A 14,302-nucleotide genomic window follows, 5' to 3' on the forward strand; every position below is an offset into this window, starting at 1 on the left:
ACATGCAGCAGAATATATTCCCAAGATTGATGTAAGTCGATCTCCTGGCTTTGAACCTAATAATCTTTCAAAAGAAGGGAAGTTTCAGCCCAATAATCAAAGAGAACTATGTTCTAGGTAAATTATTGAATTATAACCTTTTTCTCCAAATGGGCATTGAAAAAGTGGGCAGTGGTCATCACCCTATTGGGTTTAGATGGGAGGCCTGATTGACTTGAATCATTTTAACAGTCCACACATGCAGACTCGAAAAAAGAATGCATAAACCCAACAAAAAGAACATGGATGCTTGTATCCACATAGAATGGCAATAGCCAGATCTCTATCAAATCATGCATTTAATGGGGGCCCACTGGGTCTTTTCCATGTATCTAATCTCTATCAAATCATGCATTTACTCATATCCCTTAATTTGTAATTATTTTTTTAAACAAAGAAGGATATGAAAGAGAACACCCCTTGAGGTGCTGTCAGTCTTAAAACCTCAAACTTGCCTCATAAAATCAGGGTTATGTGGACAAGTTCAATTGCCATGAGAGAGAGAGGTATTTAGTTTATATTCTTAAAAGGGAAAATCTATGATGTGAAAAAATATAGTATGGAAAGAATTTTGATTAATCAAAATTCACTCATGAATTTTGATAAATAACACTAATTGGCTATCACGTTTATGATTCTAATTGATTGGTTGAACCCTTCCTAAAATTGATTAATCATATATTTTCTATATAATAGTTGAACCCTTCCTAAAATTGACACTTCCGATGTAAAACTACTCTTATGTAAAAAAAAAGTTGTCTCGCTCACAATACACAAAAATTGCATATCGTGAGTTTTAAGTCTTATTTCAGACATAAATATGTGAGAAGGGCTTCTATTGTTTGAACATATAAAATTCCCCTATCATTTAGTATATAAAATTTCAGTGACCCTCGTGCTTAGATGTATAAAAATTCCTTAAACCATTTAATGTTGTTTGGCACCTAGCATTTTATAAGTGTTTTGCCACATTAAGAAAAACACTGAAATGCTAAAGATCATGTTTGGTATGCCTTTTTTTTTCGAAAAAAAAACATTATTACAATAATTAGCTTCGGGATTCAGGCATTTCTTGAGCCATCAAAATTGATGATTCTTGAATTGCCTTGAAAAAAATGACACCTTTTCTAAGATGTTATATAATTATCATTATATTATAATAATAATTCAAAACATTTTAAATGTCTAGTCATTCTGTATATCCACCAATTAGGAATGTAAATGGACCAGACCATTATTTGTTTTGAGTTTGAATATGATCCTAATTTGTTAGATTCGGATATTCTCTGTTGGATTGGATTGAAAAATAAGTTTCATTTAAAAAATTGGATCAAATTTGAATCACTTCTTTTATTTTATATATATATTGTTTTTCATGTTAATAATTTGTTAAATTTCACAACCTATGGATAATTAAATCAGATCGAATCAGGCTTAAATATCTGACATCCTTAACAAATTCGAATTTAAATTGATCTTTGTGAGGTCAATTAGATCAGATATAGAATTTACATTATCAAATAAAATTCAAATATACCCCATCCGAATTTGATCCAACACGTTTACAACCCTGCCACCAAACACGAATTTTTTTTTACACAAAAAAAAATGAAATACTTGTGAATCGAAAATGCTTATGAAACAGAATGATGTAAAATGCAACGTGCCAAACACCCTCTTAATATATAGCATTTCAGTGACCCTGAAAACCAATGTACATATCAATACATTGGACCATGGCTTTTAAAAACGACTTGGAGACCGAACCGGTCAGGGGTCCGGTTACTAGGTCAAACGGTCCAGACCGTTCTGACAAAAAAATTACAAAAAATAAAAAATGGTCAAAACCATTCGAACGATTAACTACCTGGGTCAACAGTTTGTTAACCAAAATCAACGATTTTAGGCAAATTTCCAGTTTTGGGGAAAACCGAAACCAATCACCTGACCGGTTCTCAATTTTTCCAGTCCAACCATCTGATCCGGTCTGATTTTGAAAACCATGCATTGGATCATGGTCGCCTCCAAATTGAACCATCCAACTCTTTAAATCGATCAAAGTGCCCCTAATTTATTGTCCTTTCTACAAGTGCATTGACAAAAATGCCCACATGAGTTGTATGGCTGGAGTTCCCTTAACTTTATGCAATAAATAAATAGTGGACCATAAGAATGATGTGAAAGAGAGTATACTTTTTTAGAGACAAACATGCTTCTACGGTATCAAAGACATATCTCAATGCTAGTTGACTGTAAATAGAATCTTGCGATAATGGTATTACATCTCAATAATGACAGGTGATTCAAAGGGCCCAAAGTTCAAACAGTGGATATGACACTAAATAGAATAGAACGGAATGAAGAAACGGGATCTGTATCAGACAGGAAACAACATATAATAATAGGGGCAACGCTTAATGAAAAAGTTTTCTTCTATATATCCACAGCAAACATTAAGGACAAGTTTATTTAAAAAGTACTTATTTAGTAATTTATTGAAATTGTCCTTGTCGACCACCAAACATTTTAATGGTTTTCAGTTGGACCCAATCTCAAATTTGTATTGACCCTTTTGGTAGGGTGCCATTCGAGTTGGTCGGAGTTAGATTTTTTTTTTTTTAAATTGTCTCGGGCTTCAATTAGGTCTATTCAAATTTGCACAAAAATCCTTTTACCAAAAAAAGAAATTGCACAAAAATCTAACCTGAGCCCGTCCAAATTGCACTCTTTAACAACTACGGATGGGCTCAGCATGGATCAGCCTCAACCCAAACCCAACCTGAAGCAACTCTATCTGAACTTGATCCAAGCCGGCCCTATAAAGTGGGTACCACCGTATCCATCATGCTCCATTTTATATATAATACGCCTATATATATATATATATATATATATATATATATTAAGCATGGTTTTCAAATCATCATTAAGCCTGTAAACTGTCCGGTCAATCTATTCCGGTTCACTCCTGACCTGATAATTTGTCAAAAACTGTTGATTTAATCAACGACCCACTGACGTAAACAGAACAGTTGATCTGTTAGATTCAGACAATAGTTTTTGATTATTTTATTTGTTTTAATTATTATTATTATTTTTTTAAATTGGAATAGACCATCTGTTTGAACCATGGTTTTCAAAATTGGACTGGACCGGATGGTCAGACTAAAAAAATCAGGAACCGGTTAGGTGACCGGTTCCGTTTTTCCCCAAAACCTGGATTTTCTTACAAAAAATGTTGATTTGGTCAGCAAATTTCTGACCCGGGTGGTTAAGACATTCAAACCGTTCAATGGTTTTGATCATTTATTTATTTATTATTTATTTTTTAATTTGTTTGTTAGAACGGGCTGACCATTCGACTCGGGAACCTAACCCCTGACCAGTTCGTTCTTCGGGTCGGTTTTAAAAACATTGGTTTGAACCGGATGATTGAACTAGTAACCTAAAAACCAATGGCCAAAGCAATTCCAGTTCCAGACCGGTTTTTAAAACATTGATCTTTGAACCTGAATATGGCTGACCTGACCTTAACCCAATAGGCTCGGATTAGTGCAGATTTACCACTTAAACTGATACACTGACATCCTACTTACTATGGCTAGAAAAGTAGAAATAGTTATCAAATCCTTACGAGATGGGTATCATTTATCCGGATAAGTGATACTTAGAAAAATAAACTTTTCCTAATCCCCACATAAATTTGAAAAAAGAACATAGATTTCCTAGTCAGTATCATTGACTAACTTTTCCCCCTCTCAAAATCCCAAAAACCAACGCCCCCAAAGAGAAACTTTTTCCCACTCCTCAAAGAAAAATAATGAAATTGCGATGGTTGAAGTCTTCTTTGCATGTTTAATTGGGTCTAAGTAATCCACTATGTAGGATCCATTGGACAGTGGGTGCTAATCCAAATGCTTGGAATACGGACCAGGACCACCGGAAAAATTATACATCCTTAGACCCATCTATGTGTCCTATTTCCCCCTTATTCAAGGTTTAGGGACCATTTGAGAACCGCTGAAGTGGTTGAACTCAAAAGCTTATTCTTTGGCTCAGTTTGGGAATAGTACAAATAAAAATATGTACAATGCAAATATAAGGTTTAAAAATACAGTGTATGAGGTTTTGCACCCTATATATTTGTATTTGTACTATTTCTAAGCTAAGCCTTTGTGCTTCAACAAATAAGATTTCAATGAGGTTGTGGGTTCTTTAATGGCTGAACTTAAAGCTCAAGTTGGGTAGAAAGCTCTTGAATATTTAATTATTTGACTAGTAAATGTATACGTGATTTGCATATGACAATTTTAGATGGTGATGATAATGGTAGTAATATGTGTCCAAAATTTTCTACATTTTATAATTTTTTTATATCTCTACATGTATAAAACTAATTCTTATTTATCACACTTATTTTTTGTTTAATATGATGAATATATAATATCAGAGATGTATCCAAATGTTTTCTATAATTTTTTATATTTTTATCTTTTTAATATTTATTATTTAATTATATTACATTAAGGGTTAGCACATTTGACCCAAATGTCACAAAATAGGAAAAATAATTTTATTTTTCAACCAGTTATAAATTTTGTAATTTGTATTTTATTTCTGTCATCAATAAAAAAGATTGTTGTTTATCACATTTATTTTTCTTTAATGTAATTAATATGAAATATTAGATATTTGCTCAAATTTTTTTTAATCTTATATATTTACTTATATTTAAACAAATTATTATTTAACTATGACAGCTTAGATTTATCCATTTGACCTAAATGGTTAAATTGCTTAGCCACTACCAAAACGGAGGAACAGTTTAGTTTCACATGCTCATATTCATACTTTTAATAATAATATAGATATAGATTATTTTATCTACTAAGGCTTAGTTTGGAAGAAATATAGATACAAATATGTAGAGTGGAAACTTTGTATTTTGTATTATTTTTATATATTTATACTGTACATATTTATATTTATATTCTTTCTAAACTGAGCTTAAAAGACAAAGCAATAAGCCGTTGAATTCAGCAAGTTCAGCCACTATCAAATGGCCCTCAACCATGTAGAAAGCCACAGAAATGAAATATTAAAGTTGCAAGCTGCCAAGTTCTGTTCTTCTACACAATTCAGAAAAGCGAAATGTCATTACCCAACCCACCCCACCCCACCCATTTGCCATTCCTAATCTGGGCAACTGAACAAGGAATTAAACCTTCGACATTTTTACACTTACAGCCCAAAATTGAATCCCACATTTTCACATTTGTCAGCCCAATTTTTAACCCATTTTCACAGGCAATGCCCCTCAAAAGGTTTGAATTTGAAAACTTATAAAATAGATCCTCAAAATTCCAGTCCAATCCATCTGCCATGAATAGGTCAAACTGTGATCCCTATTTAATTTTTGAACAATAAACATTGAAGTGGTTTCCTCAGCCGAAAGAAGGAGATGTTTGTCTGTTACATAGGTGACAAATTGTCAAAACCAGATTGCAGTCCTCCTCACTGGTTCTGCCAACTCACTAGTGCATGTACATTTACAAACAAATCAATCAATATCAAACACACTGTGTTCTGGTCCTATTTCTGTTATTGTAACTGCAACACCATGATTTTGGTTGAATCAATCGTTTTTAAACTTGGTTTTGTGACGATTTGATGTGAATGCTTTGGTTGAGTAATGAACACCCTACAGCTTCATGTCTGTTGTTTGTCATTTATTGTATGGGAGATTCTGACAATAGGGCTTGATTGCAGCGCAATTTCATTTGCATTGGTATAAGAGTACGAATAAGTTGAGTACAAATTCTGATTTATTTAATTAGGTTTTTTCTTGTTCCGTTTGCTTGCAGCTCAGACGCAGTAAAATAAAGCCTTGAAGTAAAAAATGAATGAGTTTGCACTCCACTCGTTTACATTCTCATGCATATTTGTATTAGTACAAGGCAGGACTGAATAACTCTGGAGTCAGGGCTCTTAAATGGTCTTTGTAATGCCTCATACATTGAAATTAATACTGAAACTAACTTCACCAAAAGGTTGAATGAGTAGCTCAATTAAAGCATTTTTTGGATTATAGAACGAAATTTCTAGGCATTTCATGCAGGGCCCACCTTGTAAAGTCAGAAGCCGTTGCCTAAAGGCCCTACCAAATGGGCACCAACTGTTGTTGACCATTGGGGGCCTCGAGTCTGGGAGTCACCTAAAATGAGATCATTTACTTTGGATTCCATTTGTTTTGATGTATACGGCTCTGTTTGTTGTGGTAGAAAAGTAACTCAAAAAAAAAAAAAAAATCATTGAAATATTTTAGCTAGTATATTTTGTTCCTGCATAGTTGCAATATATTATTTGAAAGGTTTCTTCTGTTTTATTTTTTACCCCTTCCGTGGCAAACATTATTTTTTCAGGCTCTTTGTATCAGAACAAAGGCAACCCTAGAAGGGTTTTATGGAAGGCCCAAATTTGTTTTGATATATGATAGTGGTTTTTTTTTGGTAAAAAGAATAGTGGGCTTAGGAGTCTATGGTTGAATCGTCTCAGTCAATGGATCAACATGTGATATTATTATAAAGATTTCAAAAAATAAAAAAAACGAAAAAATCCAATTATCAGTTGAACGGATTAGACAGGTGAAGGGTTCACTGTTTGGATAGATTGTTGACTAAATTGATGGTTTTCTTGTTTTTTAAATAACTTAATAAGAAATTAGCTAAATACCTATAATTTAAGAATGGATATGGCATTAAATAAAAAGTAACGGTGAAACAAAATTAATGTAGTAACTCTCGTGGTTTTGAAAACTGGACCGGGCCAGTTGATCCGGGTACGGTCTAGGTAACTGATTCTGTTTCACTCTAAATTTGTTTTTGGGTAAAAGCCGTTGACTTAATCAATAACCTATTAACCTAGGCAGTTGAATTGTCAATCTGAATAATAGTTTTTGATTATTTTATTTTATTTTTTTAAATCAAAACAAGTCATTCATTCAAACATGACGGTTGAACCATTCTTTCAAAAATCAGTGGCCAAAGCGATTCCGGTTCTGAATCGGGTTTTAAAACATCTACCTGTTGGTTAATCCTGGTTTTTAAGAATGGCATATCAATCAAGATCCATTTAACCAATTCATTTGAACCCACCCATGGTTGGTCTCAAATCAATTCAACCTCTCACAAATCAAACCAGACTTCTAAGTTCTAAACGCCCCTTGATTTAAGCAAGCAGATTTGTCGACTCCAATTTCAACTTGGTGGATGAGTTGTAAACCAGCATTTCATCAACTCCATCAAGGACAGGGAGATCTGAAGTCAAAATTATAGAGTGGGAGACAAGTAATTGGAAAATTTTGTAAGGAGAGATGAGATGGAGGAAAAAAAGACAATATGCCCAAGATATTAGAAATAATTAGCGGCCCTTCAAACCAGGGACCCAATGCTCAGGTAATGCTTGTGACAAGCTTACAAACTGTTTGAATCATGGTCACAATGAGTGGACCACACCACCCAAAAGTAGATGAAGCACAAAGAATGAACCCAAGTCGAAAAAGCTAATGGGAGGTGCTCCTTTTTCAGGTCTAGATTCTGGAACAGAAGGGCTGGTTCATTAGGTACTTTGATGGGTTCAGGCACAATTACAGGACTCAAATCCCAGTGGTTGTATGATACTAGAAACCAAGTGGGAAGTAAGTGAATAGTATGGTCCCCCACCTTACATTACTAGGAAGCAACAAATTAAATGAACCATCAGAATGCCTTAAATCCTTTTGTTTTTGTTTGTAGTTTATCAATAGAGCCTGTGCTATAGAAGGTAAAAACTTTGCCTCTGTGGATGCTCTCAAACCATATGAGAGCCCCTTGACCGGCCATGTGTTTCATATTTAGAATATTTGGATGGACCCCTTTATGCAATAATTGGGTCAAAAATCAGCTTGAATTATGATCATATCTCTGTCTTTTCTATACATTTGTCAAAATCCTACGTTTACAGTAATATTTGCAATTTGAATTATGAACTCAAAAGTTTTTAATTCAAATCATATGCTTGAATCTCAGGATTTGATTCATGAGGCATGACGCTTTTGACTTTTCATTTTTTTTTACTTAATAAGATTTACTTGGATAAAACTATTTTGGGTTTAATTTCCATCACATATAGTTTAAAAAGACACTATGGCCGAAGTCTTTAGTACAGGTATTTTAATTTTTTTTTGAAATTTAGTAAAAAAGTTATAATTAACAATTCATTTCAATTCAACATTCTATTGTGATTTATAATAATATTACAATTTTCGTGGCATTGATTATTAATTATATACAGTTCGATTTGGAAAAATAATTGTGTAAAAGATATTAGAAAGTTCCAAATAAAATGCATAAATAGCTTAGAGTCATCTATTCTGCAGTGTGGATGAAATGAGAAATTGGTGGGTGTGGACTGGTCCACACCACACCCTGTGGCAATGATCAATCCATATCACACCACAGTCTACCATTTTTTTGAACTGTGGATAGATTGTGCAGACCAGATCAGTCCATACCCATAGTGGCGTTCTGTACACCACACTTTTTGATTCTATGTATCTCATATACATTTTATGGGAGATTTATACAATCGATCATAAATGTTTAATTTTTACATTTTATATGGTAAATAAATTGAAAAAAAAGCATCAATGTATAGACAACAATTTCAATTTTCAAATAATAAAAAATATTATTTTAAATATTTAAAAAATAAAAATTAATATTTTAAATATTATTTTATTGATAAAAATATAAAAAATTTAATATTTAAATAATGAAAAAGGAGTTGAGAAGGAGAATTGTCGGACTTGTACTAGAATTAACATTAAAAATTATTATTTTATTGATAAAATATTAAAAATTAGGATAAATCTCTTAAACTATCCCTACTGTTCATAAAATTGACAAACTGTACCCTTACTGTTTATGTATTGTCTTAAAGTACCCTTAAGTTTTCTAACAATTGACACGCCGGTAAACACAAAAGAAAAAAAAATGAAATATCGAATTTGCCCTTCACTGTTCATCAAAATTTCAAAATAAAACCCAACTGATGAAAAACTCCTGATTTCTATTTTTTTCCAAATGCAACCTCCAAAACCCAATGCAACATCCCACAAAAATAAGAGGCATGAGGTCAAACCCATAGAGTCATATATAGGGTGCCTGTGATATGGTCAATGAGCCTCTCTGTTTTGTCCCCACTTCTTTTTCTTTTTTGGATACCCAAGGCAAATTCATTATCTTTTCAAAGACCAAAGACCTTAGGAAGTGTGAAGTATTAAATCAGGTAACGGACATGGAGCAATTATGCCTAATAGCATACTGATCAGTTAGCAGGTGGGCTAGTCTGTTACAAGAATGTGATGTATATAGGAGAATTGGGGAAGTGAAACCAGAAAGGAGAGTTCTGCATTCATGAATTGTCACATGGAGTCTCTGGGGAGGGTCTAAGTCTGAAGAAAGCAGATCGATAATGGGTTTTAATTGCATCACCATGTACACATATTGGATCCATCACCCATCGCCATTGGTTTGGCAAAAAGCTAGCAACCCTTCTAAAAATGCTTATGAGGATGAACACTTGGTGATTAAGGCTCTGCCCACAATGGTCAATGAAATGGCCCATATGCTCTCTTATGACCAAACCCATGGGCTTCTCTTCTCTAAAAAATGCTTAACTAACCAAGGGTCACTAAAGATATCAACATACCATCCCTTGGAAATGAGTGATCTGCACCCCTTTAACTTTAAGGGATTCTCACAGTAAGCTAGTAAGTTAGTCCACAACTGGGAGTCAGTGTTCTTACTCTTTTGATGCCAAAAGTTTGAATCCTTGAGATATTTGTTTTTCAATATTTGTATCCACAACCCATAATCCTTTTATGTGAAAAACCTCCATGTTCATTTCATTAACAATGCCCTGTTTACACAAACTGTGTTAACGAGATCCAAATGCCCCCTTTCCTAATGGAAGTAAGAAAGTGTTCTACTTCTTTAAAATAATAGACTTATGACCTAATGTCTTACCCCACTTAAAGTCCCTACTACAAATAGCATTTAATTCTTTACATATATTGCATAAGAAATGACACAATTATGGATTTACCTGTTCTTGCTGAAAAAGATAGAAGACTTTTCCATAGTTCAGCAACTAATCTGACCAACTATAGAATAACTCAAGAATGTGGGCTTAGTTTGGAAGGAGTACAGATACAAATTTGTACAGCACAAAATACATACAAAATGTAAGATTTTGCACTCTACATATTTGTATTTGTACCGAGCCTTAAGTAATCTATCTTAATCATACTTGCTTCACCAAAAACTAATAAATCATCTATAAAAAGCGAATGCTGATGAGATCGCTCAAATTTAAAACCCAAATCATCATTTGTGATGGTTTTCATAAGCATTGTAGAGAGCAACTCCAAATATATAGATTATAAGCATGTTGGACAAGGGGACAACCTTTATTGGAGGCTACTATTAGTTGGTTTAGAGGCTTTAAGAAAACATTAACTCCTCCATATCATATGGTTTGAATAAAAAAAAATCCAATAAAAAATAACACATACTTGAAGTGTATTTATTCAAAGAATGTACCAAATCCGAAGCCACCACTACATGAGGAGAAATGATTTTGTGTGGCATAGGATTCAATTTGCTAGCTATCAGATTGACAACAATTTTGTGTTGGGAAATGGGGTCACTGAAACTTGGAGGAAAAGCTTTGAGGCGTGTCTGAACACACAGTCTTTAGAACGTTATTTGCGCCCACTCATTTTCACTGAGTTTGCTATTGAGTTACAGGTAAATCCATGCCCAGGATATAACAGAGCCTCGGGCAAGAATCTGCAACTAGCAAAGTTGAAGAGTCTCCGAAGAAACCTTCTGTGAGACTGTAGCAGATTGGATTGAGAGAGAGAGTAATTGTCAAAAATGTTGTGTGAAAAACCTGATTCATACTCCTTAAATAGTTTCTGAAGAGTTATGAAGAAAAGGTAGGTGCTGGTTTAGAGAAAGACACCTTGAATAGTCACAATTTTAAACATTGTGATTGTTTAAAAGGTAGTTAATAGTTAATGACTATTAACTTTGAATTGTGCCTCTTGATCACACCCAATCAAATCATGGCCGTTGATCACATCAACGGTCAGCATCGCACCAAAAGGCCAAAGTCGCACGCGAAGTGCGCCTCATTGCGCTGCACACGGCGTGTGTGTGCGCTGCACAACAACAAACCTCCATACTCTCCTCTTCTATTTCTAAGTAGTGTAAATCAGCTCCTATTAAAAAATTCAAAACAAAACTTGTAACTTTCCAATGTGGGACAAGTTCAAAACTGGTTTTAGTAAGAGAAAAGCTGTTTTCTAAAACAAGTGTACATGTGTAATTTTTCATGTAATTGACTAATCAAACCCATTGGGTTTAATCTCTAATGAGATTAAAATCCAACATTTTGTAGGTGATATTAAACAAGCCAATGGGCCGAAAATCATTAGGCAACTGCATAGAAGAGAGAGAGAGAGAGAGGCCTGGGAAGAATGGAGGTGTGTGACACTTTAGCAAGTGAATCTCCGCTGTTGGGAGGAGGAGATATGGTAGAAGGGATGGTGGATTATAAAGGTTGCCGGGTTAGCAGATCCAAGAGCGATGGTTAGAGATCTGCATTGTTCATCATAGGTGAGTAATTTTCTTGATTAATTTTCTTTTTTTGTTTGCTTAATTGTTAACAGGGGTATTTTCGATTGAACAAAATCACTCCACAATGGGAAATTAACTTAATCATCTCTGAAGTGGATAATATTTTTCAAGGTAAATGGCCAAAATAATTACCCGAGGGAATCTGTATTTTTAACGAACCCCATATGTATTTGCAAAAGAATATGAACTTTCCCATTGACCAACTTTCTCACCCCAACATAATGGCAGGGCCTAAATGTATTATTGATTGAGGAGATAAGAGAAAGGATCAATGAACATGGCACATATAAACTAGCAAAAGTCATTTTCATTGGCATTCTATCCATTCTGGTAAAATAGAGCATTGCCATTTAAGCCTGGTGCCTTCAGCGGTGACAACATAACTATGTATTAAAAAAAAGGCATTTGAAAGTAATTAAAAGTGCATGTTTCAATTACATTCAAGTCTGAACCAACCAGTATCGTTTCTATTTTCTAATAGATTCTATTTTTATAAGTTCAGCTTCGGTCATGACAAATCCCATTTGAGCGGTCTTTACAGCCATTTATGAAATAAAGAGATATTTTCAATACAAGGTTGTAAAAGACAGTTGGAACGGTGTAGGCGCGGACTTGCCCGGATGGAAGCCGATATCTTTTTTTACTCCTATTCTGTCCCCACCCCTGAATCCCCTTTTAATGCCAAAGGATATAATATAAAAAATAAGTAATAAATTAACGGAAAGAAATCATCATCAGAGTCCTCCACAGAACAAAGGGCTCAATTAAAAAACAAAAGTTATGAAGCATTTTTTCAGTGTGGTGGCTTAATTTGTTCATGGCCCGTATTACTTTATGCCTGTTCTGTCTCTCTCTCTTGACCGTTGGAACTTGAAAACAATAGAATAGATAGATGACCGTTGGAACAACAGCTCCCCTGACTCGGCTTTATGGAAATGGTCCCAGCCCGTAACCCGTTACACCAAGCCCAGTTCCAGCAGGACCCTGACAAGCCCAGTTTCCAAGAACCCTGACATCTTTGTCTAATAATAAATTCCGGCACCTTCGATGTAGCCGGCAGCATCAGATTCCAAAATCAGAGTGGCTCTTTTGGTTGACCCACACATCATTACCCTTTTGACCAAACGTCCTTCTCTTCAGACCAGATATGGGCTTTTTTCATAAGCCCAATATCAACTACCAACGAGCTTTTGTTATTCCGTGAGGTACCCACCCACCAAATTAAATGGTTTCCCATGATCCAACACCATTGTTCTCACTTCTCATGATCCATGTGGTAAAGTTGGCTGCGGCCCACATCCACCAATTGTTTCCAACGAAGACGTGATCCTAATATTCATCCAACTGCATCGAGTGCACGTGACTCTACCTACTCCAGTAGCTTTTCAACCGCTGGATGTATCAATTCGGGTTCGGAATGATCTTAGTCAGTTACCGAACCACCATTTGGTTCAAGAATACCCATTTGTGCAAAATGTAGATGTAAAATAATACAAGGCAAAAACTATAGTACAGGACGAAGAGCAACTTCATTGGGCTGAGGGGAGGGTGGGTCCACTTTGGGCTGGAGGATGAGACCCACTTAGGAGGATGAGACCACCATTCAATGCATCGATCAATGTCTTAACTCTCAGTTTACTAAGAATTCAATAAGACACCCTAAACATTACGAAAAATTGTTATAAATTAAACACCCAAAAACTATGAAAATTTTTAAATTAATATTTAGATACATAAATCAATACATTATTTATACACATGAACCATTAATTTATTGGCTAGTACAAATAAATACAAAATAATCCTTATTAAGTAATGCAGGTACTTGCCTTGAACTCACGTCAAAATGACCATATTAAAGGAACATCCTTCCTCATACTCTTTCATATAAACTAGGTACCATATCAGTTTGTTACTTTGCTTTTCTCATCATAAACAAATAAAACAAAGCCTGAAGCACAGAGGGAGAGGGAGAGAGAGAGAGAACAGAGTTTTCATTCAGTCCATTTATACTATACATTTACACCACTGCAAATGAAAAATTCATTGTAAAGAAATAGAATCTTTTAGTGATTCAAGAATAACAGCAAATTACCATGCAAACCCAATGACGTTTGACCAGATCCATAATTATAAAACAATTATGAACCTCATAGTTTGCAAGGAAATATGATTAATCAACCTGAGGCCCAACCGACTCAACTTACTGGTGGGGTTAGAATTGAGGCCTCGGGCAACCCCAGCCCAACCCCTATATTGAGTTGTTTTGTCATGCATGCATTTATCAGACTAACCCAAACTGATTATAAAAATCTGGTTATGTGTTGGGTTAGGGCTACACTTTCTAGGATGCTAATTGGGCTCATTTAAGTTGAGGCTCAGATTAGGGTTTGAAATACCCATGCCTCAGGTTGGGCTTGGGTTGACCTCAACTTAGCCCAATCTGCCCTGAGCTGTAGGCCGATACTCTTCATTACGTTCTGAATATATGATGTGTGATCATACCTATCGGCAATGTA

This window comes from Nelumbo nucifera, chromosome 6 (assembly GCF_055504915.1).
Source record: "Nelumbo nucifera cultivar China Antique chromosome 6, China Antique-T2T, whole genome shotgun sequence".
Taxonomy (NCBI): Eukaryota; Viridiplantae; Streptophyta; class Magnoliopsida; order Proteales; family Nelumbonaceae; genus Nelumbo; species Nelumbo nucifera.